At 47.6% G+C, this 23,714-nt stretch overlaps 2 long non-coding RNA genes across 3 annotated transcripts; both read left to right on the top strand.

Moving 5' to 3' along the window:
• Positions 1 to 9,718: 9,718 nt before the first annotated feature.
• On the top strand, positions 9,719 to 12,769 carry LOC104857678. Of its 2 annotated transcripts, none has more exons than XR_778917.1 (3): positions 9,719 to 9,822; positions 11,082 to 11,360; positions 12,450 to 12,769. It is a non-coding gene; the product is annotated as an uncharacterized LOC104857678 (long non-coding RNA). The 2 variants fall into 2 exon arrangements; XR_778918.1 differs by lacking the exon at positions 9,719 to 9,822 and adding an exon at positions 10,744 to 10,807.
• Positions 12,770 to 13,903: 1,134 nt separating this feature from the next.
• On the top strand, positions 13,904 to 14,500 carry LOC104857677. The gene is made up of 3 exons (XR_778916.2): positions 13,904 to 14,080; positions 14,217 to 14,351; positions 14,440 to 14,500. It is a non-coding gene; the product is annotated as an uncharacterized LOC104857677 (long non-coding RNA).
• The last annotated feature ends 9,214 nt before the right edge of the window (positions 14,501 to 23,714 follow it).

The raw sequence follows: 23,714 nt of genomic DNA, 5'->3' as shown, positions 1-23,714 counted from the left end.
CCCCAGTACCAAAAAAAAAAAAAAAAGGCCAATCATGTATTAAGTATTTTACTCTTCATAGATCAGATTGCACAGCTGATACTGAATTTTTTGAGCTACAGAAACAGTGGCTTCCTATGACTGACCTATATCCAAGCATGGGAGACCAAACACCAAGAACAGGCCCTGTCATTCAGTTTCAGGAGCCCAGGAGGCTGTGGCAGAGAGCCCAAGGGGTGCTGTATGTGGAGGAGTAGCAATCCCAGAAGCTTTGAGACAACCTGGCAGAGGAAGCAGTGAGTCCTCCAGAAGTAATGGGAGTGAAGCTGGCGGGGCCACCTACTGAACCTGGAAGCCCAAGTCGAAGATCTGGACTTCAGAGCAGTCACCAGTCAGTCACAAGAGAGGCATGTGGAGGGGGTCTGGTTCCTCACCCTTGCTACACAGAAGGAAACTGCAGCTCAGAGGTGTGTGCCTGTGCTGGGAGCCTCTAGATCACTCCTGGCCAAGAGCAGCCCTGTGCCACCCCTCCACCTCATGTCCTAAATGTGGAGTTCCAGTTAGCAGCTGGAGACAGAAATGATATAGGTGCATGCCAAGGTGCTGGGTGATTTGTAGGAAATGGCAGTATTTTTTAAATCACAAACTTTTCTAGAGAGGTAAATTTCATGTAATGTAAACCATTTTAAAGTACATAATTTAGTATGTTTAGTACATCCACAATTTTGTGTTATTTGCTACCTCCACCTAGATCCAGAATCTTTTTAATCACCCATAAAGGAAACCCCATATCCATTAAGTCACTCAGTTCTGTACCTTCCAGCCCCTGCCAGTCACCTATTAACTATCATATGAAGTTATCGATCTGGATGTTTCATACAAACAAAATCACACAATAAGTGACCGTTAGTATGTGGGCTTCTTTTGCTTAGCATGTTTGGACCTTTATCCATGCTACAGATATAATGAAATTCTACAAATTTTTGCATAATATTTTATTTTGGATATTTTTATTATATGTATTTATTAAATTTTGTTTATCCATTCATCTGCTGATGGAATTTGTTTCCACTTTTGACTACTGCAAAGAGCACCACTATAAATAAATAGCTCTACTATATGCATGTCCTATGCAACTATTTTAGTCTCTGCCTTCAATTCTTTGGGGCATATAACTGGGTGTACAAATGCTAGGTCACATAGAATTCTACATATACTTTGTGAGAAACAGCCAACATTTTTTGCATGGAGCTGCCTCATTTTTACATACTTAAAAGTGGGAGATTTATCTGATGGTTTTGTGTGATGTGGATCAGGTGCGAGAGGCCAAACCGGGGCTCCTACCTGGCGTTCCTGTGGTACCCAAGTTCTCCCCTGCCCAGGGCCCAGCACAAGCAGTCAGAGGAGGCCCTCAAGTGTCTAGGTGAGAAGGAAGTGGGTGAAAGGAGGGGAGGAAGAACAAAGAACAGAGAGGAGGTCATGGTCCTGCTCTGGGTCACAGTCCTAAGACACAAGAGCCACTCACCCAAACTACAAGGGCTTCTTCACTTAGGTTCCCGCTATGGAACCTGGTGGCTGGGTGGCTCTGCAGATCCCCTTACTGGACATGGGGCTGCAACATGAAATGAGGAAAATGAAAGCATGAGGGAATGGCTGAAAATCACTTACTGGTAGCCTGCTGCCTCCCAGCCACACCCAATCGGTGTGAGATGTAGTGGCTCAGAATTTCCACGCTGGCCTGCACCAGGGTTTCCCCTGGGCACTAAGGTCCTGACTGGAGAACTGAAACCATGTGGGGAGAACACCGCAGGGGCCTGACTCATCCTGTCCTGCAGCGGAGGGCATCACCTCCGAGGCTCTCCCGGCATCAGGCCCACCAGCCCCAGGCCTAGAGAAAACCTCCTTCCCCTCGTGCCTGTATTTTCCTGTTTTCAAAAGGACAGTGCTTCAGATGGAAGAGCCTCCAGGCTCCCTAGCACATTCCAGATGCATCTTTGATTCATGGAATTTTCCCACAGTCCTGGCTTTCCTCACCTAGTCCCAGTGAGAAAGCTGAGAAACAAAGAAAAGAAGCACCCAGTTCTGGGAAGCCCTCTGGACAAGGTGTCATGTCAGAAGCCAGGTTCCAGAGGCCAGACATCCTGCCAGCCCTGGGGCTAGGCCAGGTGGAAACAGGAATGCGTACGTACCCAGCACAACAGGCATTCACTTTGAATGTGCAGTGTGAGTACATCCCTCTCAAAACCCAGAGAGAAATACGAAAGTAAAAGGATGTGTCTGCTTTCTGAAAGAATACCTCAGGGTGCCTTTTGATAGCTGTTTTCTACAGAATTGACTCCACCTCTTTCTACAGCTGTGTGTGCCATCTGAAGTAAATCAGCAACACTGATTGACTGGTCTTTTTTGTTTGTTTTGTTTTTGGTACAGGGCATCAAACTCAGGACCTTGCACTTGGGAGGCAGAGAGCGGCACCCCTGAGCTAAATCGCAGGCCCACAAGCAGCAATTAATGTAAATAAGCCCTGCTTCACCTGAGGAGACTCTTACTTCCCACTGTTTGCTGAGCCACCAAGGCCAACCCTGCTTAGGACACTGGGGACAGAAAGAGGAAGAAGTGTGGGAGCAGGGTTGAAAAGTCCCACAGTTCACCAAAGGGTCTGGCTAACACGAAGAGATGAAGGCGATAAGAACTCTGTGTGCCCCCAGGGAGCCCTTCTCACATCTGGGCCCCAGTTTCCTCCTCTCCATTGTAAGGACAATAGACCAGTGATCTCTGAGTCTCTCCAGCTACAGAATTCTAGGCTTTGGGTCTTCACGAAACTTGAGGCAGGCCAGTCCTAGCCTAAGCCATAGACAAGTCCCCCTCCTTCCCTGAGGAGCAATGAAGGTGATGGACCCCGCACGGCAGACCCCTCAGTTCCTCATTCTGTCTTTCCTCTTTGATTCCAGTGCCCATGCAAATGGCTCCCTTTGAAGTGCAGGAGAAGTATCACCCCTTATTGTTATAATGAAGTAAAAGATCAATATCTTCACTTATGACACCTGTTTACCGGATGTGGGATGACATGTTCCCACTGGGCGAGGGAAGTTGGCTACCTTTCCTCACTATGCAGGAGGTCAGGCTGAGATTTTTCAGATTTACTTCATATAAGGAGACTAGACTCACACTTCCTAGTCAGATTACTTTCATTACTCCCCCCTAGTGTAGTGCTGGGCACACAGAAAGTGCTTAATGAATGTGTATAGACTTATTTCCAAGAGGAAAACACAAGCACCATTCCGTTACCTGTGTTTGGCAAACAAATCACCCACAACTTAATAGATTAAAACAATTATTTCTTGTGAATCTGTGGGTTCATAGGGGATCACCTGGCTGGTTCAGCTGGGCTATCACTTAGCAACTGGATTCTTCTGGAAACGTGACTGAGACCAGACAGTATCTGAAATGGCCTCTCATCCTTAGAGTCTTTCTTCCATGGCTCCACATTATTCAGTGGTCTAAACCTAGACTTCCTCATGAGGTTGGCGGTTGGGTTCCCAGGAGGACTGTTTTGAGAAGACAAGCCCAAGGTACAAGCACTTATCAAAACACTGACTGCATCATGCTTGTGAATGTTCCATTGGTCAAAGCCCCATGTTCACACAGCCAACCCATCAATGTCGGAAGGGACATGTAAAAGTGTGAACTCTGGGAAATGTGGCACACTGAACATCACCAATACAGTAAACTACAGCTGGTGAATTCCCCCTCTCCCCATGGGAGAAGAGCCATGACATCCTGGGCCACCACTCTCCCCAGAGCTAGGAGACAGGAAGGTTTCTCAGCAGAGAGCTATTTCCCAGAGAAGTAAGAGAGTCAAGTCAGCCACTCCTGAGGTGAAGAGAACTTTCCTTGAGTTTCTCCGTGGTAATGCTCAAAAATAACAAAAAGCATGCTGGATGTCTTCTCAGACCCTGGGGTGTGGGGGGACTGCCACTTGCACTCACCCACTCCCTGAATGCAGTGTCTGCGTGCTGCTGTGAGGAAAAATACCTGAATGGAAGTGATCCTTTGTTACCGAGGTAGGAGAGGAACATGTGGATTTTGCTTTACAATCTCCTCAGCCACAGAAAACACCTCTTCCTCACAGAGAAGCAAGAGTCCTGCAGCGATTAAGAGCATGATCCCCGATAGCAGATGGTTCAGGTTCAGATTCAAGCTCTGCTCCACACCAGCTTTACAAACTGGGCACCTGCCCAACCTTTCCATGCTATGGTTCCCTCACCTAATTTTCATAAGGATCCCATTAGCACCCACCGGTGGTACAAACATGACAGTCCCATCAGGCAGCATAGAAGAGTCCCATTGGGCAGCAGCTACAAGCTGCCCAAGGCGACAATCATGCACGTACAGCCCTGTCATGAACATGTTAAATCACAGTGCATGTGAGGCCCTCCAATACAACCTCGAATATGAAATAAGCACCAGCCAAACATTTTCGGTCATTCATGATGAAACTAGAAAAACTTTTTTCAAACTACAAAAACTAAAAGTAGTAAAAACCAAACTGATCTTGCAAATCTGAAAAAAGAAAAAAACAAAAGAGGGGGTTCACTCCCATAATCTCGCCAGCTAAAGAACAGTATCCTATTAACCACCTGACATGTGCATTGTGTTTTTCTATAAAATATGTCCACATATCTATTCTTTTTTTTTTTTAAGAGTAGGAAAAATTTATTGAGAGAAAGAAAGCTTCTATGAGAGACAGAAAGGGGACCGGAAAAGGGGTTGCCCCCACATATCTACTCTTTACTGTTTGTAGCCTGCCAATTAAAACTTGATGCGTCAAAAATGCTGGCCATTTATATCACTCTCCAATTTGCTTTTTCTGTCTGCATGTATTTTGCTGTATAAAATACCCCTTACTATCGGACATTACAGAAATTGTGATTTCTCATAAATGTAAGTAAAACTGTGATGAAACTACTCATCCACCTCCATCATATCCTCAACAAATTCCTAGAGAAAGAAATTCTGGGCTCACAGGGATGCCTGGCTTTAGGGCTGATTCCGGTACTGCTGGACTGCAGTGGAGAGGAGTGTGCCTGGACGGCCCACTAGGAAGGAACGCGCACATGTCCTCCACGTCCGGTCAGCCACAGGACCGCCTCTTTCTCACCAGGGACTTAAGAATGTCAGCCTCCAAGACCAGACACATCCTGTTGTGTTGCAGTCCCTCCTCCTACACCGTCTCTACACACCAGATCTCCTTCATTATGCCTCCCAGATCCACACATTTTCTCTGATGCCTGGGTCTCTGCCTGACTGTCCCATAAGGTCCTCTCAGCTCCTCCTAATTCAGCCTCCTTATCTGCTTCCCATAATGGGTCTGGGAAAGTGCACCCCACCCCCCGGGGCTTTCAAGTTTGGCTCTACAACTACTAGTCAGGACACAGGCTGTGTACAAAAGACACAGCCTTCTAAGAGCTGCAAACTGGGGACTGAAAGGTGACCATCTCAGGGATGGGGGATTCAGTGAGATAACAGAGGTCCTGGGGCTCAGAGTTAATGCTCAGTAAATGGCAACAAGAGCAATTACGATTGTGATGTTTATTCTTAATACCTAGTGCTCCAACTGAGAATCTCACAGCCATTCTCCCTCTCTGCTCCCTGCTCTTCCACATGGCCAGAAAGTGAGAGTCATAAATGGCCCCTGAACCCTTCCTGCTGCCCTGCTTCTTGCACACATCAGCCAATGCTCTCCCAGTTCCCTCCTCACCTGGAGCCAGAATACAGCAAATGCCTGGAAAGCCACTTGAGCAAACAGTACACTAGGTCCCAATTCCAAGGAGCTGTGTGACAGCAGCAGATCACCGCCTCTCTCCAGACCCTGCTTCCTCATCTGTAAAAGCATTCCTAGGGCCATCCCAGCTGGAAACACTGTGATCCAGCCCTACCCCAGGGAACCCAGGAGCCCAGCTACATAACTCAGGCAGGCAAATTCCGAGGGGGAGAGGACTGAGATAACAACTACTAGATGACCTCTTTTTATCTCCTAAACCATCAAACTCTCCGTGAGATTTCTGGACTACTATTCCTTGGCTGGCTCAGAAATTTATTAATTCTACCAATATTTTCTTTTGTAGTTCTATAAAGCAAGCTTAAACTCAGTGAGCACTGCCTATGCAAAGACCTTAAACCACATGTTTATTTTCCTGAGCTATAAAAAGTTTATAGGGAACTGGACTTCTTGTCCAGCATCATGCTCAGAATTGCTACTACATTCCCCAGGAAGACAGAGGGCTCTGTGTCAGCCTGGAGGAGGAGGGGTGGTGGACAGGAAGTAGGTGGGATATAGTTGTCCAGCCCTCCAGGAAAGAGCATGGGGCATGGGACGGGATAACAGTTGCAAATTCAGAAGAGGGGAGAAGGATGGAGGAGACTGAAGCCTCACTGCTCCAAGGAGCACAGCCATGTGGCCAGAATGCTGAAAGACATGGTTCAGCCCTGCGTTCTGCTCTTCAGGTCTCTCTTGTCAAAGCAGCTTTCAGGACACTGAGTCAGCCAGAAGCACTGGTGCTGGCCCTGGCTGAACCCCTACCCACCTTTCTAATAGAATCCTTTCTAGAACATGGCGTTCTAGACGCCAGAACAAAGTACCCAAGGAAGATACCTTCATTCTGATGCCCTCTGGTTCCCACTGGTCCCAGCCCACCCATTTTACTCACCTCCAACTAGCCCAGTACTTAACGAGAATCAGATGCCAGGATGTCACTCAGAACATGGATCCCCTGACAAGTTTATCCACCAGCATGACATTTCTGGAACCCCCGATTCAGACTGAGTCTCTCAGACTAGAGTACTTCCTCTTAGAACACAGGGCCTGGTTTTCCAGCTTAGGCCAAGACCTTCAAACGCACATCTTGAGCGACTACTGAGCCCAGCATATACACCCCGCCCAGGCACTGTAAAGCTGGCCGTGTCCAGGTCTTTTGATTCCCCAGCCCACTTCCCACTGTGTACCGTCCAGGACCTCAAGAGGGTCACATCACATCTCAAGAGGAAGGAAGTAAAAAGAGGCATGTGACAACCTCGGCCCTCACTCCAAATGCTCTCATTTGAGAACTAGATGACGGTGAGCCCTAGATGGAGGTCACCCCGTTACCTCCAAGGTCTCTTCCACCCTGAAGTCCTGATTCTTTACTCAAAAAAACGAAAAAGAAAAGAGCCATTTGCTCAGAGAAGTGATTCTCAACCTTCACGAGTGTAACACCTAATCTCTACTATAAACATTTCATAATGCTCTTTCACATTCCTGAAAATGAAAGGTAACTAATCCACAGTCATGTTTTAGAGGATATTACGCAGGGAACACTAACCTCATAAGCATTTGTTAGTTAAGTCAGACAACACTGACAAAGGGTATCTCAGACGCCAAAGCACAAAAGGAGAGCATTCCCACGTTTTATTCTGTGGCAAAATTAACAGCGCGAGTTCCCGAGGCCACCTGAGGCACAACTAACAACTCGGGCCCCCAACGTCTCTGGTCGCGAGGAAGTGGTGGCCTAGGCTGAAGCCTCACGCAGGATGGGGTTCTCCACCTGCAGACCCCAACGGGACCAGGAAACCCAGGGCCTCACACGCCTCAGAGCAAACGCAAGGGGTCTCTGGGGGTCCCCGCATGAGAGTGACAGGCTCTAGGCCACTCAACAGTCTGACTTTCCCCCACTCACCTGCCAGGGCATCACGACCTCAGGCATTCTACCTGGGCTGGACAGGCTCAGGGACGCCAAATAGGTCGTCAGGCGAGGACACACGCACCCGGGGTCATCTGCGCAGGTCCGCACCCTTGTTACCCTCACGCACGCCCCGCCCACCTGTGCGTGCCTCACAGTACTCACCACGTGCATGGGTCCTCATGTGCTCCGCCCACGTAAGCCCCGCCCCTGGGCGTGTCCCACGGCCTTCCGCGTGCTTCTGTAAGGTCCACCTGGGTGCGTCGCAGGCTCAGCTGAGAGTGCCTAGCTCGGCCCCGTTGTGGTGGCTTCCCTGCGGCACCCACGGGGGAACCAGGACGAGGGGCTGGGAGCGCGCAGCTGACCACTGGCGGAGTTCTGAGTTCAAACCAGGTTTTCTCCTGGGAGAATTTCTCTTTCAGCTGCTTCATGCGGCCTTCAGCCTTTGCGATGCTCAGGTGCTCAGAGCCAGGGGCTCCTGCTCGGATTTCAGGAGTTGTATCTTCCCCAGCACAGAGGGCCGCTGTGAGTCCCGGAAGCTCGGGAGTACTGGCCAAATAACCAGCCATGTGCACAGAATCAGGCATTTGACGTTTCATGTTTTATCTTAAAAGCTTTTAGTTTGCTTCATAATACATCCATATTTCTTGTCCTATAAAAATGTTTGAAAGGTGTAACGCTTGAGCAAAATTGCTCTCAGGGCCTCTTTCTGTAACCAGGCACAAACTCTGTATCTCCAGGCAGCCTACGGCCGGGGTCTCTCGAGCCTTCTGTGTACAGACCCTGTGGCTGCCTGGGGGCGCCCAGGGACCCGCCCCATCCCAAAATAACGTTTTAAATGGATGAAGTAAAACACGCAAGAAGTTGGAGGAATCCAGCTGTGTCAAACTGTAACACTTTTTTAAAACTTAGTTTCTGACATATTAGGGGCTTTTTAAACTTGGTCTTAGCCAAAAGGCCAAGAAGCGATTATTAGGGGCTTTTTAATGATACTTCTTTAAAAACTATCTTAATCATTTTTACTGGTATGTTTTCGCTACGTAATAATTGCCCTCTATACTTGCGCTGTGCCCATTCCCACTTCTCCAGTCTTGAACTCCAGGAGCTCCTAAAGTACTTTCCTGGCTGCCATGGTACCTTCAGGGGTTCTTGCTAAAGAAGGGAGAAGGGTCACTGATACGAGGAGGGGTGACTCTAGGCACCACGCCACGGAGAGAAAAAAAGACTGAGCCCAGCTAGCACCTTTTTCAAATCCCCAGAACTCAAGCACCCAGGCTTTCCAGCCACATCTTGAAGCATTTTGACTATCAAGAAGGATCTGTATGCAAATTTCAGAATCTGTCTGTCGGTTCTCTTTGCAAAGAGTGCTAGAATGGTGGCATGGGAGGAAATCCAGAGAGACAGGGTAATGGGTGTGGATGACTGCTAATGGGATCTTCAGGTCCCTGGGCTGTCAGCCCTGTCTCCCTTAAGCACAAATTTGGCGTTCAAATTCAGCAAGGTAGAGCTATGTCTGATTTGTTGGTTTGAAAGAAGAAAAAAAAAACAAAAAACAAATCACTTTTCTTTTGGAGGCTTTGTATTTAAAGAAAATCAATAGTTTAACCATTCATATATTCAGTGAAGGCAAGGGTTTGTTTTCACGCACTAGGCTTAGAGGAAGTTAGGAACAATTTTCATCATATGCAAGAAATTATTTCTTTGCATTTGGCTACACACAGCATGCATTTGGAAATAAGAGTGACACTGCTTATGAACAGGAGCGTATTTTTTCTACAACTTCTGTTACTGTTTAATTTTTCAACAACTTTTTTCTCCTGAAGATGAAATATCTGCTTTTTAAAAGAAAAACTCAAAATTCTAATCAGAATGCACCTGGGATGTCCGACTTTACAGTTTAGGGGTCAAAATATAGCCCCCCTCCCCGTGTTGTCTCAAAGGCACTGCGCACGGCCCCAGTATATTGAGCCTTTCTGTCAACCTGTCTCTCCCTTTGGATCCCCTTCCCTGTTTGTCCAGGAACTGTCAGATGTCAATCTTGCTGTTCTCAACAGAACCTAGATGTGTAAGGAATTGCAGAGTCCCTCCACATGTATCTACTGACTAGACTGGAAGCACCTAGTCACTGGTGAGTCTGGTTACTGCCACTCAACTGGCTTTATTTCAGGAGAGCTACTGCACCCCCACCTGGGGTGGATCTATCCTAATGTTGCCTTGACATCTCAGGGAAGAGAGGTTGGGATCTTGTTTTAGTTTCTCCTGGAAGGCTTTTGAGCTCCTTATGTGAATTTGCTCACATTTTTCCACAAAGCTTCAAGTTAATCATACACAAACTGCCAGAGAAAATCAACCTGCTAGCGCTGATGTATGAGCTATTCACTGCTGCAAAACAAGCCACCCCATAACATACTGGGTTCAAGCAAGAACCAGATATTTGCTCATGATTCTACAGTCTGGAGGCTGGACTGAGGAGGAATGAATAAAAGTCTTATTCAAATGCTTGGCCCTTCCACTGCCCAGACTGAAACAACAGAGCCGGTGACACCTGTGTCCCTAGCAGAGAAGCCTGACTCATATGGGGCTGTGCAAGAGTTCCAAGGTGGCTGGAGCTTCGGGACTTCTTAGAGCTAGGTCTTGGAAGTCCAGCAAGATCACGTTCCACAAGGTCAGCCTAAACTAAAGGGGAAGAGAATAGTTTCTCAATGCCTGCAAATATAGGGATAATGGTAATAGGCCACATGTGCAGACTAGTCTCACACTGGCCAGCGCACCACAGATAATGACTTCATCCCAGACTGGTGTGTTTTGTGACAATGGAAGAGGCAGCGTCAACGGCCTGAACCTATGTGTGTCTGTATGTCTGCAGGATCCAGAACAGTAATGGAGCAAGCTGAGGTGAAGTAGGGGGCACATGGCTCTGAAAGACCAGGTCTGCAGAGCCCTTCCCTGATAGTCAAGCTAAGCAAAGCTAAAACTGAAAGCTAACAGGGCTGGGGATTTAGCTCAGTGGTTCTGCTGCCTGCCTTGCAAGCGCAACATCCTGAGTTTGATCCCCGGTACCAAAAAACAAAACAAAAACCTCCTCAGAGGCTGTGGAAATCTTTCCATGCAAGGTGAGTTATTGCCTCTAAGTAGTAAATAAAAATACAAGTTTCTCAGTTAATTCAGCCAGTTCAAAGGCAGGAAGAGCCCTGTTTCTCTCTGACGCCTTTCCAAATAAGGCCCGTAGTGAATTGAGAAACACCCACAGCAGGTGATGTGGCAAGTGCATCTGTCATCTGTATAGATGCAATGCACATTGTCGTTGCTTATTTAATGGGGCGAATATAAACTTATAAACTGATAACTCACAAAGTCTAAGTTGATGATATTTTTATTTACCCCTAGGCTCTATTGACCTTAAGACAGAAGAGGCCTAAAATGGAATTCTGCTCCCATGGGTGTGTCTGAGAGGAGCACATGGCTGGGGTCACAGAAGCAAGTGTGAGCAAAGGAACAAGGAGTAGCTCAAAGAACACAGCCTAAGGGACAAGGCAGCCATGTGAGGCCAACATGAACCAGATAAGGCAACACCCTTCAGGAACAGAGGGTACCCAGAGTTAGAGTCTGAGTTCAAATCTCTTACTCTAGGTTGTCACATGAAGTACACATGGACTCATTTTTCATGTAAGGAGCTAGAAAGAAGAAGGGAAAGAGAAATGTGTCACTAGCAAGGTCTGGGATAGCACAGCCGTGGGAACCTGCAGCCATCCCAGATAACAAGAGAGGACTCTTCCCCTGGACTGTGGGCTGGAGCTAAGGGGATATATTGGTCATTTTATGGTCACCAAGACAAAATACCAGACACCACTTAAAGCAGAAGAGGTTTATGTGGGCCCAGTTTCATTGGATTCTGTCCATGGTCGCCACCTCCAAGGCGGAAACCTAATGTCAGAACATCATAGAGGCCAGGAGGCAGAGAGGGAAGGGAACACACCCTTCCAAGTGATCCACCCTTTCCAACCAGGGCCCCCCTCCAAAGGTGAGGCTTCTGAGGGACATTTGAAATTGAAACCATAACAGAAAACCACTCCCAGAAATGTTTGGGGGACATCTGGCAGGAGCTCAGGGATGAGAGCAGTAAAATGTAGGTTCTTACTGTGAAGGAGGCCTCCATCTTAATTGGCTGGAGAGGGTGAGGAAACAGCCAAGACAACTTCGGTTGACTAGTTGTTCTTCCAGTTGTGGATGTAAATCTCAATTCAGTATTTGAGATGCCATCAGAAAAGTGAATACGCCCACTATGGCCTAGTGGGTATGGATAGTGCCCATGGATTCCCTGGGGGCTTAAGGGATGCTTCTGTAGACACCCTCCTGCGATGAGATGCTAGAGGTAGGACAGGATGCCCAACGTCAGGGTCCTCAGGTATCTCCAGTGCCCTCGGCACCTCTTATGCCATCAGGAGGGTTGGAAATTTACTTGACCTCAGAGTAGCTGGGAAAATATATCTGAAGTGGTGTCATAATAGATGACTCCGACATTGTCTGTGAATTCAGTGGTTCTGAAATAACACGAGGCCAGAAGTAAAAATTCATCAACGGACGTGAACTAAGAACAAATATCTGCTGAACTTTCAGGTTGAGACTTATTTCTGCCGTGGGATCCTCTTAGTGCTTGTGGGCATTTTTTTGGTAAAGGCTTTATGCTGCTCATTAAAATTTGAAAAAAAAATGTTTAAACAAAAACCTGTCTCTGCTTTGGTCCTACAATACCAGGTTCTGAGACCCCTACTGCTGCTTTGTTCCAAGATGCTTGCGGAGGTCACAGTTTTCAAATCACTTTTGGTTCCAGAGCCTGCACCCAGTGACACGCAGTATTTGTGGGTACATTGAGGTCCTGATAGTGGTACCCCTCCTCCCGCCACTCCTCCCAATTTCCACGAGCAAGAGAGAAAGAAGTCAACTCACATGGCTGGCTTTGAACTGAGCCAAACTGTGCACCCCAACCCAGCCCACACTGCTCTCTTCAACTAAAAGCCAAACCAAACCCAAGTGCTACTTTTCAAATGTTGCCACTAACCAAACCAAAGATTTTCCAACAGACCAGCAAAGCTGGCTTGAAAAAAAAAAAATCACTGGATCTGTATAATTTGTTAAAAATGAAAATAAAAACTTGAACTGGAACAAAAACAAAACATAAAAGTGCTCTCCAAATTAGATGGCTATTTTACTTGGTTCAAATATCTGATAAATATAAGGCCATAGTCTATGCCTGTGTTGCAGAATTCAGCCAGAGAAAATCTGTTTCTTGTAAGAGTCTCTGACTTTCAGGCAGTTACATGGTTTTTTTGTGCCTCTATTAATTCAATCCTCTTCATTCTTCAGACACAGCTTTCACCTTTGCTTCCGTCAGGAAACTAAGGCCAAGAGGTGAGGAACTTGCCCTGAGCTAGCTGAGTCCCTGGGGCTGGGATCTGCGTCTACACTGCACCTCCTCTTGTGACAGAGGCTGACTGCGACAAGGAACAAGTGTTCTGTCACGGAGCAAGAGGCTTCTTAGTGGAAACTTTGGCACTCAGGAAACGTTCCTCGTGTGGAACAGGAAATGATATTTTTATTACTGAATCACTGCTGTGGGCTTTCAAATTAGGCAGCTCAGGAAATAGCATCTTATGGTTTTGTGGCACATGTTTTAAATGACTGGTATCCTAGGGAGACCCCTTTGCTCCATGAGCAAGGCCACAGCCCTTCTCTTGAGCTCCTGGGACCTCTATTATGTGCTGCCCCACCTGTTCCCTCTGCCTGCTACCTCAAGTGGCCACTCCTGACCTTGGGAGGGAGGCTTCAGGAGGACGATGGTTTTGGTTGTCCTTGCCTTTACCTTGAGTGATACCATTCAGATTTTCCCAGCCGTTTCCAGCCACTTGTGGCCCCTGCCCTTCCCCAGGGACAGCTGAGAAGAGGTGCCAGATCCCTTGGCTGTGTAGAGCCTCTGAATCAAGCTGTCCCTGAAGACCTCAAAGCATGCCTCTAACTCCCCTGGGTGGAGTTGACTGCTGTGCCTTAGTCACCTTGGATCCCTTCAGAAGCAGGTGGAAGGGGAGGCACAGAACTGGGCCTACACCCAGAACATCCAGAAGAATCTGAGTGAGGAGGACAAGGCCCTGCCCTCATGCTATTCAGGGCTTAGAGCCATCAAAACTTGGGGACTAACATCAGTGGGGCTTCATATGAACCCTGAATTTATGAGTGTGGGCTAAACTGTTAAGCAAATATCTCAAAGCTATGCAAGCATGTTTCTTATGTAAATCATAGTTCTGCGCAGCTGCTCAGAAAGGCAAGGTGATTCCCTTCGCTGTTCTTCTGGATCAAGGCTCCTGCCTGGTAGAGACGTTGGTGATGTACATGTGAGAAGGGCTTGGGGGGGCTCGGCTGGCTGGGAGGGGTGCTGAGGAGGGAAATGGGGAACATGGTGAGGGAACCAGGGTTAAGGTCACACATGATCTTGAGGGTCACAGTGAGAACTTTGGATGCACTTCTCAGTACAGTGGGAAGCCAGTGACATTTTTAGGCAGCACAAGGACAGGATCTGAGTCTGTTGATGAGCCCTGGAGCAGCTACACTTTGGTGGTAAAGCAGAAAGAACAGCAAGGAGAGATGGTGCAGGCCACTCAAAAGGTGAGGGAGGTTGTCCTCACTGAGAATGTTGGGAGGGGGATGGGGCAGTGTGTGGATCCAGGACACACAGGACGGCTGGCGTCTTAAGGAACGAGCCAGAGGGCCCCATGGAGGAGGAGCCAGAGATTTCCAGCTTCAGAAGACTCTACTGCCCCCGGCTGAGAGAATATTAATGCAGTAAGCAAAATGAATCGTCCCACTTTAGATACATTAAGGATGAATTAGTAGATTCGCTAACGCTTTTGATTTTCTAGGAAGGACTGCAGCTGGGTGCGTGCTGAAGTTTCTAAAGCACTTCCGGAGGAAATTAAATTCAGGACATGCTGGAGTACATTTTCGGTTTGGTTTCTTTTTCAAAATACAATGTTCCACCTGGAAGGCAGGCTCATCCTTTGAACAGGGAAAATGGCTGTGTGGTGCTGGTGGCTACAGGCTCAGGACAGTTTTGCAGGTGAGGCTAACACCGTAGGGCAGACTGGAGAGCCAGGAGGCAGGAGCTGCTCCGGAGGACTCCGTAAAGCCACCCTGCAGACGCACCCCTCGCACCGTGAGGTCTGCCCACTATGGAGACGGGTCATCGTCCTCGACTCCTTCACTTCCAGGTTTTGAGTCTAGAAAAGCCCCAGTTGCATTTGGGCTCCACACCCCCTTTCTTCGGCATGGAAGTCCCTACACATTTCGGGGAAATCTGTAACCGATTTGTGAGCAGTCTGCCTACCCTGGGGCAACTTTGTCACAAAGTATAGAATTTTCACATTCTTGTCAAAACCACTGATGCGTTCGCCCTGCACCCAGCACGCTCCTGCCCCACCAATCAGGGCCTCTGCACACCCATCTAACTGCTGCAGGATGGATGCCAAACCCAGTGACTGGTTATCTCCGAAATAATTTCCATCTTCCACGGGGCCATGTGCTCCAGGGGAGTGGTGGGGAGAAGGTATACTGTAAATTAGAACCGTTTATTTTCAGAAGCCGTGTTTTAGAAACTCGATAGCTGCCCCGTGTTCTTGATAACCGTGCTCCCTGGAGGCCGCCCAGGCTTCTCGGATGCAGAGCCGGTGCTCCCAGATGAGCCGCTTGGATCCGTCAAATGGCTCGGGCCCTTCCCTTGTATTTGGGGTTTATGGAAACCCCAAGTGCCTTTTGCCCCCATCCACCCCCCCCACCCCGCCATCCCCTCTGGGTTGAAATTCTGTGTATTGCAGAGAAATTTTATCCATCTGTTTCTGATTCGTTTACCCTAACTCATCGTGATATTTGTTTTGCAAGAGAGATTCAACTACTAAGAAGTTATTTTCACATTCTTTGAAGAAAAAGGCTGTGTCTCCTCACGTACAAGGGGAATGTCTAGGCGGGTAAAGGCACCTGGATCCCTGAACTGCAGTCCAGGGAGAGGTTAGGACTGAGAAAGGACAAGTCAGAACCTGGCTCCATGCCCACCCCATTCCTGCCCAATCCGAGCCACTGAGCAGGAGGGAGGGACCCACTTATGTGACATTCACGTGACCCAGGGAAAGAGGAAACCACCTGGGGTTATGTGCTCCTCCAGGGCCACCTCCTGAAGGCCACAGAAGTGGACGAGCAGCAGAGGCGCTGGGGTGGCAGTGTGGGCAAAGGAGAAGGACAAGTGGGTCAGCCATGCTGGCTGAGGGCAATCATAGGACCTGACCCCAACCACTCCCAGGAACCCCCAGCCTCATTTCCGAATGGGCTTGGGCTGTCTTTTGTGGCTAGGTGGGGGGGTACAGGGGATTGAACCCAAGATCTTCATGCAGAGCTATATCTCAGCCCCTTTTTTTATTTTGAGACAAGTTTTCACTAACTCTCTAAGTTGCCCAGTCTGGGCTTGAACTTTCAATCCTCCTGCCTCAGCCTCCTAGAATGCCAGGATTACAGGTGTGCACCACCAGATCCAGCTATTTGGGCTGCTTCTCATAATGGGTCCAGATGCCTCAATCTGGGGGTACCGGAAAAGGCATGAGGTAGGTAGATCCCTCAGACACAGGACATGGTGGCCCCAGAGCACGGTGCTGGGCACAGCTGAGGAAGGTGACATCTAGAAGAAGTAGGCACAGGAACTCCAAGGTGGTCCCAGGGTCGGTGTCCAAGTTCAGCCACCAGGAGCCAAACTGAGGGGTGCTGGCTCATTTCTCTGGTTGTGGCTGCCCATCCCTCCCACCGTCATGCACCTTTGTCCCGCGCCTCTGGCCCCACACAGCCCGGAGCGAGGGTCTGAGCATCACCAGTGTGCCCCCGGCAGGCCAGGCAGAGGCTCTGGGCAGCAGCGGGCCGGGCCGAGCAGGAGCCATCTGGGAACAATTAAAGGCTGACTCTCACCCGGGGCCTCTGTAAACCATCCATCAGGCAGGCCAGGAGGGAAAACACAACCTTCTTTCCCTTTTTATTTATTTATTCTCTGCTTTGTTTATAGTGACAGTGGTCACAGTTTCCCTGAAAGGAAATCACTGAAAATTACAGGGTGTTTGGTTGGGCTTTTTAAAAATTAATTTCCTCTATTTTTGCATGAATTTGATTTGCTCTCATTCCCGTCCACTACCTCACGCTTCGTGAAAAATCTCTTTTGATTTGTTCTTAATGTGGAAAAAGTTGGCAGTTCCACAGGGCGGTTGGAAGAAATCCAAGGAGCACAAACCAGGTAGCACTTTCTGAGGCCGCCCCGCACCAAGAACTCTGGGAAGCAAAGCCGGGGAGCCCTGGGCCTGCGGCCTTTTAACTCAGCCTCATCTCCCCATCGCTCTGGGGTGAAGGTCACCACTTTGTTTTCTGACCTCCTTGGCGGCTCCCCTCCATGTCCATTTCTAGACAAATTACTTCTCTGAAACAGTAACCCCATCAAAGTCCCACGCTTCCCATAAGCCTCAGTTTCCTTGCACAATGAGGCCTTGGGCGTTATCCCTCCTACACCCTGAGGTTTGGGCCAAATCTGAATTCAGCTCCTATCTATATCATCCTATTTGTCTTGATAACATCCCAGGGTGGGAGGGGGGCAAGTGTTTTTACCCCCATTTTACAGGCTCTGGGAGATTCAATTTTTATTTTATTGATTTTGTGTTTTGTTTTATTTTGAAATAGCATCATACTACTCAGTATGTAGCCCAGGCTAGCCTCAAATTCATGACTCTCTTGCCTCAGTCAGCCTCCCTGGTGTGGTGTGGTATCCAAGCCCTCTAGGAGGCTGAGGCAGGAGGATTGAAAGTTCAAGCCCAGCCTGGGGAATTTAGGGTCTTAGCAAGCTCCTGTCTCAAAATAAAAATGGGCTGGGAATGTAGCTCAGGGTAAAGGCTTTGGGTCCAACGCTCAGTACCAGGGTGGGTGGGCAGAACAGACAGACAAACTGTCTGGAACTCAAACCCAGATTTCCTGATTCCTAATGCTTGTCACCACAATTGTTTTATTCTGTGCATCTGTCAGTAAAAATAGCTAACAGTTTTGAACATGATGGTGTTCTGGAAGATTCTGTGGCCTCCTTCTGGGTTTCCTCACCTGTGACACAGGGTCCCTAAGAACTATCTTTTGTTAACTCAACGGTGCGTTGTGCTTGCTTTGTGCCTGGCACGCTCCGTGCACTTTATCCTAATCCATGCCTCGCATCGACCCAAGGGGCAGGGTCACTGTCACCCCTTTGCCATTGAGACCTCGGAGGTCTGGCAGATGAAGTGGTTCACCCACGGTCCCCCTGCACCTGGCCATAGTAGAAACCATGTGTGGATGGTGCCTGCCCAGCAGATCCTGCCTTGCGATGATGTTGTCTGGACATGGCAGGTGGCGTGTGAGGTAGGGACACATTCAGAGCCTGGGGCTGGAGCTAGGATGCAGGTGGGCAGGGAATGGAGTCAGGGCCCCAACCCGGGGCATATGGGGCATGTGGTGACCACAGGGCTGCTGGGATGGTCTGGAAATGGGTGTCATGAGCCTCAGGACAGACTGGTGACGGAGCTCAGAGCCCCATGTGTTAGATGGCTTTTCCCAGCTGCCAGCTGGGTTGACACTAAACAAAGGCTGAATTAGCTAATCTTCTGCAAGAAAAAAAAAATGTGCATTTCCTTCACCTTTCTCCATTTAGAAATGCCACCCCCCCCACAAGTAAATAAATAAATAAGCCAGCCACCTTTGTCTGCCACACTAAGACATGGCCTGCAGCTTGGTTCCCTTCCCCATCTTCTCTTTGCGGACCCTCAGAGACCAGTGGTAAGGAATCTGGTTTTCCTGGGAAATATTTTATTCCTAACCTTTAAATGGCATCTTCAACATACAAAACACAAATCCTGACTAACACATCTAAGGTTAATCAGTCTTCCCTCCTTCCTAACAAAGCAAGGACTGGAAAAGTTTATTCTCTGATTGCCATCTCCATCTTCTGTGTTGCCATCTTCTATGATGTATAGTTTTTGTTCTTACTCCTTTACTGCAAATCAGCTATCGTTACTATTTTAAAATCAATAATTATTTAGTAGTTCTCAGTACTTACCAACTTCCTTTGCTCACCGCTTTCTATGGTTAATAACAGAAAAACTGAGGTATCCAAGATTTAAGTATATACCATGGAAGAAAGTTAAATTATTTTCTAAAGCATATAAAGGAAACTCTAAATAAGCGGAAAAGATATTTCACGCACTTAGATGGTGGGATGTAATGTTATAAAGATGAATTCTCAAAACAAATTTTTAAGGAGTGAATTCTCTCTTCCAATGACCTACAAATGCAATACAAACTTAATACTTAAAATTCATCACATTTTGAGAAACAATATGCTTATTAGAAAATGTAGGCACCTATAAAAATTATGTCAACAAAAGAGCAAAAAAGATTTGCCTTACCAAACATTAACACATATTACAAAGAAATCCAAATGGGATGTGAACAGGCAGTTTACACAAAAAGGGACTCAAGTTGCTAAAGAAGCATTTGGAGAGATGCTCACATTTACCAGAAATCAAAGAAATACAGATCAAACAACACTACGCCCACCGACAGACGAACGGATAAAGAAAGTATAGTATTTATACACAATGGAGTACTACTCTGTCATAAAGAAGGATAAACTTGAGTCATTTGTAGGAAAACGGATGCATCTTGAGACCATAACGTTAAGAGACATAAGCCAGAGACACAAGTTTAAGTATCACATAGCTTATCTTACATTGGAAACCTGAAATATAAATAAAGAGCAAAATAAAAGATAGATAATAGGAAACAGAGAGCTAGATCTTTTGCAAATGGAAACAGGTCCCAGAGATGGTGGGAGAGGGGGAGGAGGAATAGGGGAGAAGACACAAAAATAATTAAGATGTGTGATGTACCCAATGAGTGTAATCATTATATATCACAAACACATACTAATAAAAATAAAAAATTTAAAACCACTACCGTGTCACGCTGGCTGTCACAATCGGAAGGCTGAGTAACACCAGGCTTGCGTGGACTGGGGAAATTAGGAATTGTGTGTGTCACTGGTGCCCACAATGAGAAGGAGCCAAAACACTGAATGAGGTATACTTGCGCCCTAAGCGTCAGGGGTCCGAGTCCTGCCTGTGCAGCCCATGAATTCACCACCCAACCCAGAAGGACACACGCGTGTGAACTCAGCAAGCACACGTCACTTCACGGGAGGTGGAAGAAAGCTTGTGGCAGGTAATAAAATGGGGAGAACCCACATTACTTAATACTGTGTGGCAGAGGAGCCTGGCGCGGCATGGGTGCAGAACATGGTGCTTAGTGGGGAAAAACTATGAAGCAGAGGGAGGCTCCTAGGCCCGCATGATTTTTATAAGTAAATATTTACACATTTAATATTATACTGTGTATTTGTGGGCCCGTATGCAAACTCAGGCATACTGGGGCAGCTGCTCATGGGAGAGAATGGGGGCAGGAAAGGAGCAAGAAAGCGAGTTACCCCGGTTGTGTAGGCCTGGGGACAGGCATGGCGAACTGGGGGTGACACTGCCCTGAGATCCGTGGAAAAGTGACAGTGAGAGAGGCATCACTGTGTAGGGAGGAAAAGTCTGTGCTCAGCATATATTTTGAGCTTGCACAAAAGCACCTTTGGACTCATTGATGTTCCTGGAGAGATTTGGAGGCTCTGGTGGGGCTCGACACCTTAGATTTGTGCTGACCTCACCTCCAGAGGCTATTTCCAGTATGTCTTACTGAGCTAAGGTTTAAGGTAGTTTGAAAGTCATTAATTGGAAAACAATGCTTTGCTGTGAATAAATATTTGTAGCAAGAGAGGATCACCTTAGAAGTTTTACCATCAAACATTCTGAGAGACCAAAGCTGGAAAAAGAACCAGAAGACTTCGCTTTAAGGGTTGCTTAAAATTTGGGAGGGAAAACAACAAAAAAGAGAAGCAATAGGTTAGATTAATGCCTATTCGTATTTTGAAAGCTTCATACATAACATTTTTGTGCTGGAGAAATTTTATTGCAGGATTTCTTCCTAAAAATAATTTCTTGTGTGGAATGATTCATATGCTAATTCATTTCATTCTCCACAGAACCTGTGCATTGATATTGTAACCCCACTTTATAGAAGAAACTGAATTGCACAGAGGGTGACTTTCCAAGAGTCACAAGACCAGAAAATGGAAGAGAAAGGTCTAACCCAGATCTGATCAGCCAGCTGCAAAGGGCCTGCTCTTTCTACTGCTATATCCCAAAAGGCCTTTGAAACTGGGCATGGCGGTGCAGGCCTGCAATCCCAGCAATATGAGAGGCTGAAGCACGAAGATCACAAGTTCAAGCCTAGCCTGGGCCACTGAGCAGCTTTGGGAGAAATTGTGTCTAAATAAAAAAAAATTTTTAATGGCTGGGAATATAACTCAGTATGAAGGCCCTGGTTCAATACACACACACACACACGCACGCGCGCACACACACACACACACACACACACACACACACACAAATTCCGTGGATTTGAATTTAAGGGCTTGCAAAGAGACCTGGTTTCAACATTACCATAGGATATGCAGGATTCAGTGCATGTAAGCAGAACCACTCAGCACTTTAAGAGGAAAGGAATTTATAGTGTGAAGTAGTTGCTGGTAAGACTGCCTCGGAAAGACTGGAAAGAGCGTTCTCTGGACCATCAGAAATGACTCCAGGATGCATAAAGGTCCTGCCCATGGGGAAAGTGGGGAGGTAGAACATCCAGAGCCACAAAGGGACCACTGAGTTCCACTCAGTAACCGAACCAAGAATCAAGAGACCAGGACAGGAAGTTGACACTGTTACTAGTATTGCTCCTAAACAGCTCAAAAGCATGTGGCCCAGCACCTGCAGTACTCTGTCCACTGATACCAGTACACCAGCTGCTTCTGCTCACCTGAATGCCACAAGCATCTGGAGATGGCTTCTATCTTATTTCTGCACCCAGCAGGCAGAACTTAATCATCATTCAGAGCTTTGGCTGAAAGGTAGTCTGGGAAATGCAGTTTTGAGCTCTCGGACTTTGTAGCATATGGAGGCCGCCAGACAGCTGTGGTTATGTGGAGCAGCCCACAGTTCTCTTGGAAGCCCTAACTAAGGTCATGCCGTGAAAGTGAGAAAGTCAAGGAGCTAACGCTCGAAACTCAAGAGGCTTGGGCCAGGGATTTGGCTCAGTGGTTCCGCTGCCTGCCTCTCAACTGCAAGGGCCCAAGTTCGATCCCCAACACCAAATCAAACAAAATCTCAAGAGGATCTATTCCCTGCTTGAATCTTATCTAACCACCATCATCCATTATCACTCACCAACAACATGCCAAAAATGTAAGGCCAGTCACTTAATTTTCTTGTTATTTTTTTGAAACATCTTTCTTTGTAGCCCAGGCTGGCCTCAAACACCCCATGGATCCTCTTGCCCCGGCTTCCCAAGAGCTAGCATTACAGGTATGCACTGCCAGTCTGGTTTATTATCCCCATCTTAAAGCTCTGGAGTAATGAGAGCTCTGCCAGGTAAAACAACTCACCTGTTTGCATCTCGGTGCATATAGGAGACTTGATCCAAGCTTGGCACTAGGTCTGGGTTGTTGCCTCCCTTGTGCTTCTGAGCACCATGATTGCCTCCTGCAGATAGCACAGGAGGAGAGACATTTCTGGAGGAGAAAGGCCCTGAAGGAAAATGTGGGGGCCTCATCCCACCCATGCCTGACACAGTATGCGACTTGCTCTGAGCCATGGCTTCTTTGCCATCCCGCAAAGCAGGCAGCAGAGATGACTTTTAAAAGCCCTTCCGGCCATGCGTCTGGGCCAAGAAAACATCCACTCTATTTCACACCAAATTCCTCCTGCTCAGTGGCCACATGGAAGAGTCCCCCAGTTAACAGCTCTGTGGAGCCATGGTGCGGACCAGCAGCTTCACAGGGCACCCGACCAAAAACATCCCCCAACGTGCTCTCCAAACTTGCACAGAGTGGTGGCCACAATGGAAATGCTCAATTAGCTGTTTTAATCCCCAAAATAGCTGTGCTACCATTGCATATAGTCACATAGGAAAAGAGAAAACCAGGGGCCACTGCAGGAAGGTCAGGGGGAGCTGGAGACTGGGGCCTCCAAGTGCCAATCTCCTATTTGAGTTGTGTGTGGTTGCAGACAATATTCTGACTTCCAAAGAGCTGACAGCCAGGATGAACGGCGGCTTAACCTGATTAGATATGCCTCAGCCACAGACGCAGGGGCCACGACAGCTGCTCATTTGAGATGCATGCCACTGGCACCGTCTGCAAGAAGAAAGGCTGACCTCAAGCAGACCAGCATATTCTTGGATGCAAACCTTATGGTTTCGGCAAGCAAAAAAGGTTTGCAACAGCCTGGGTTTTTTTTTTTTTTTTTTTGCACCAAATATCCTTTGCTGAGGAGTGTTCAGAACAACTTGTAACTTTATCACTTGACGGTGATTGCAGCTTGGTGTTCAGGACCTGGTGGTTGTGTACAGCACAGCCTTGGAGGTGCCCCATGGAAGGATAGAGGTAAGAGACAAAAGGTCCCCTCTGCATCCCTCCCCTGCCCCTTCCAGGCAGGAATCCTCAGCCTCCAAGAGCCTCCAAGTCCATCACAGACCTGCCAGGGCTTCTGAATGTAAAACACAGGACATCGCAACAGGAACAGCAGCTATTCCAATCCGCCTGGAAGGACAAAGTGCACACTGTAACCAGAGGTGCAGCAGAGACTTGGCCCCTTCACAGAAACTGAGAATCATCCTCGTAAGCATTCACAATTTCTGTTACAGCCAGAACCTACTCAAGTACTGTTAGCTAAGAATCCTAAATCATACCGCTAATTTCTTTCTGAAGATGGACTTTTGCAAAGGTCTTTTCACAGGTCCCCTCGGCTCCCTGCTAGAGTTGGGATCTGAGATGGGGCC

The sequence above is a fragment of the Fukomys damarensis genome, unplaced genomic scaffold (assembly GCF_012274545.1).
Source record: "Fukomys damarensis isolate Sample0158 unplaced genomic scaffold, DMR_v1.0_HiC HiC_scaffold_20, whole genome shotgun sequence".
Classification (NCBI taxonomy): domain Eukaryota; kingdom Metazoa; phylum Chordata; class Mammalia; order Rodentia; family Bathyergidae; genus Fukomys; species Fukomys damarensis.
Note: the sequence above shows the minus strand (reverse complement) of the source record. Positions and strands in the feature narration are given on the sequence as shown.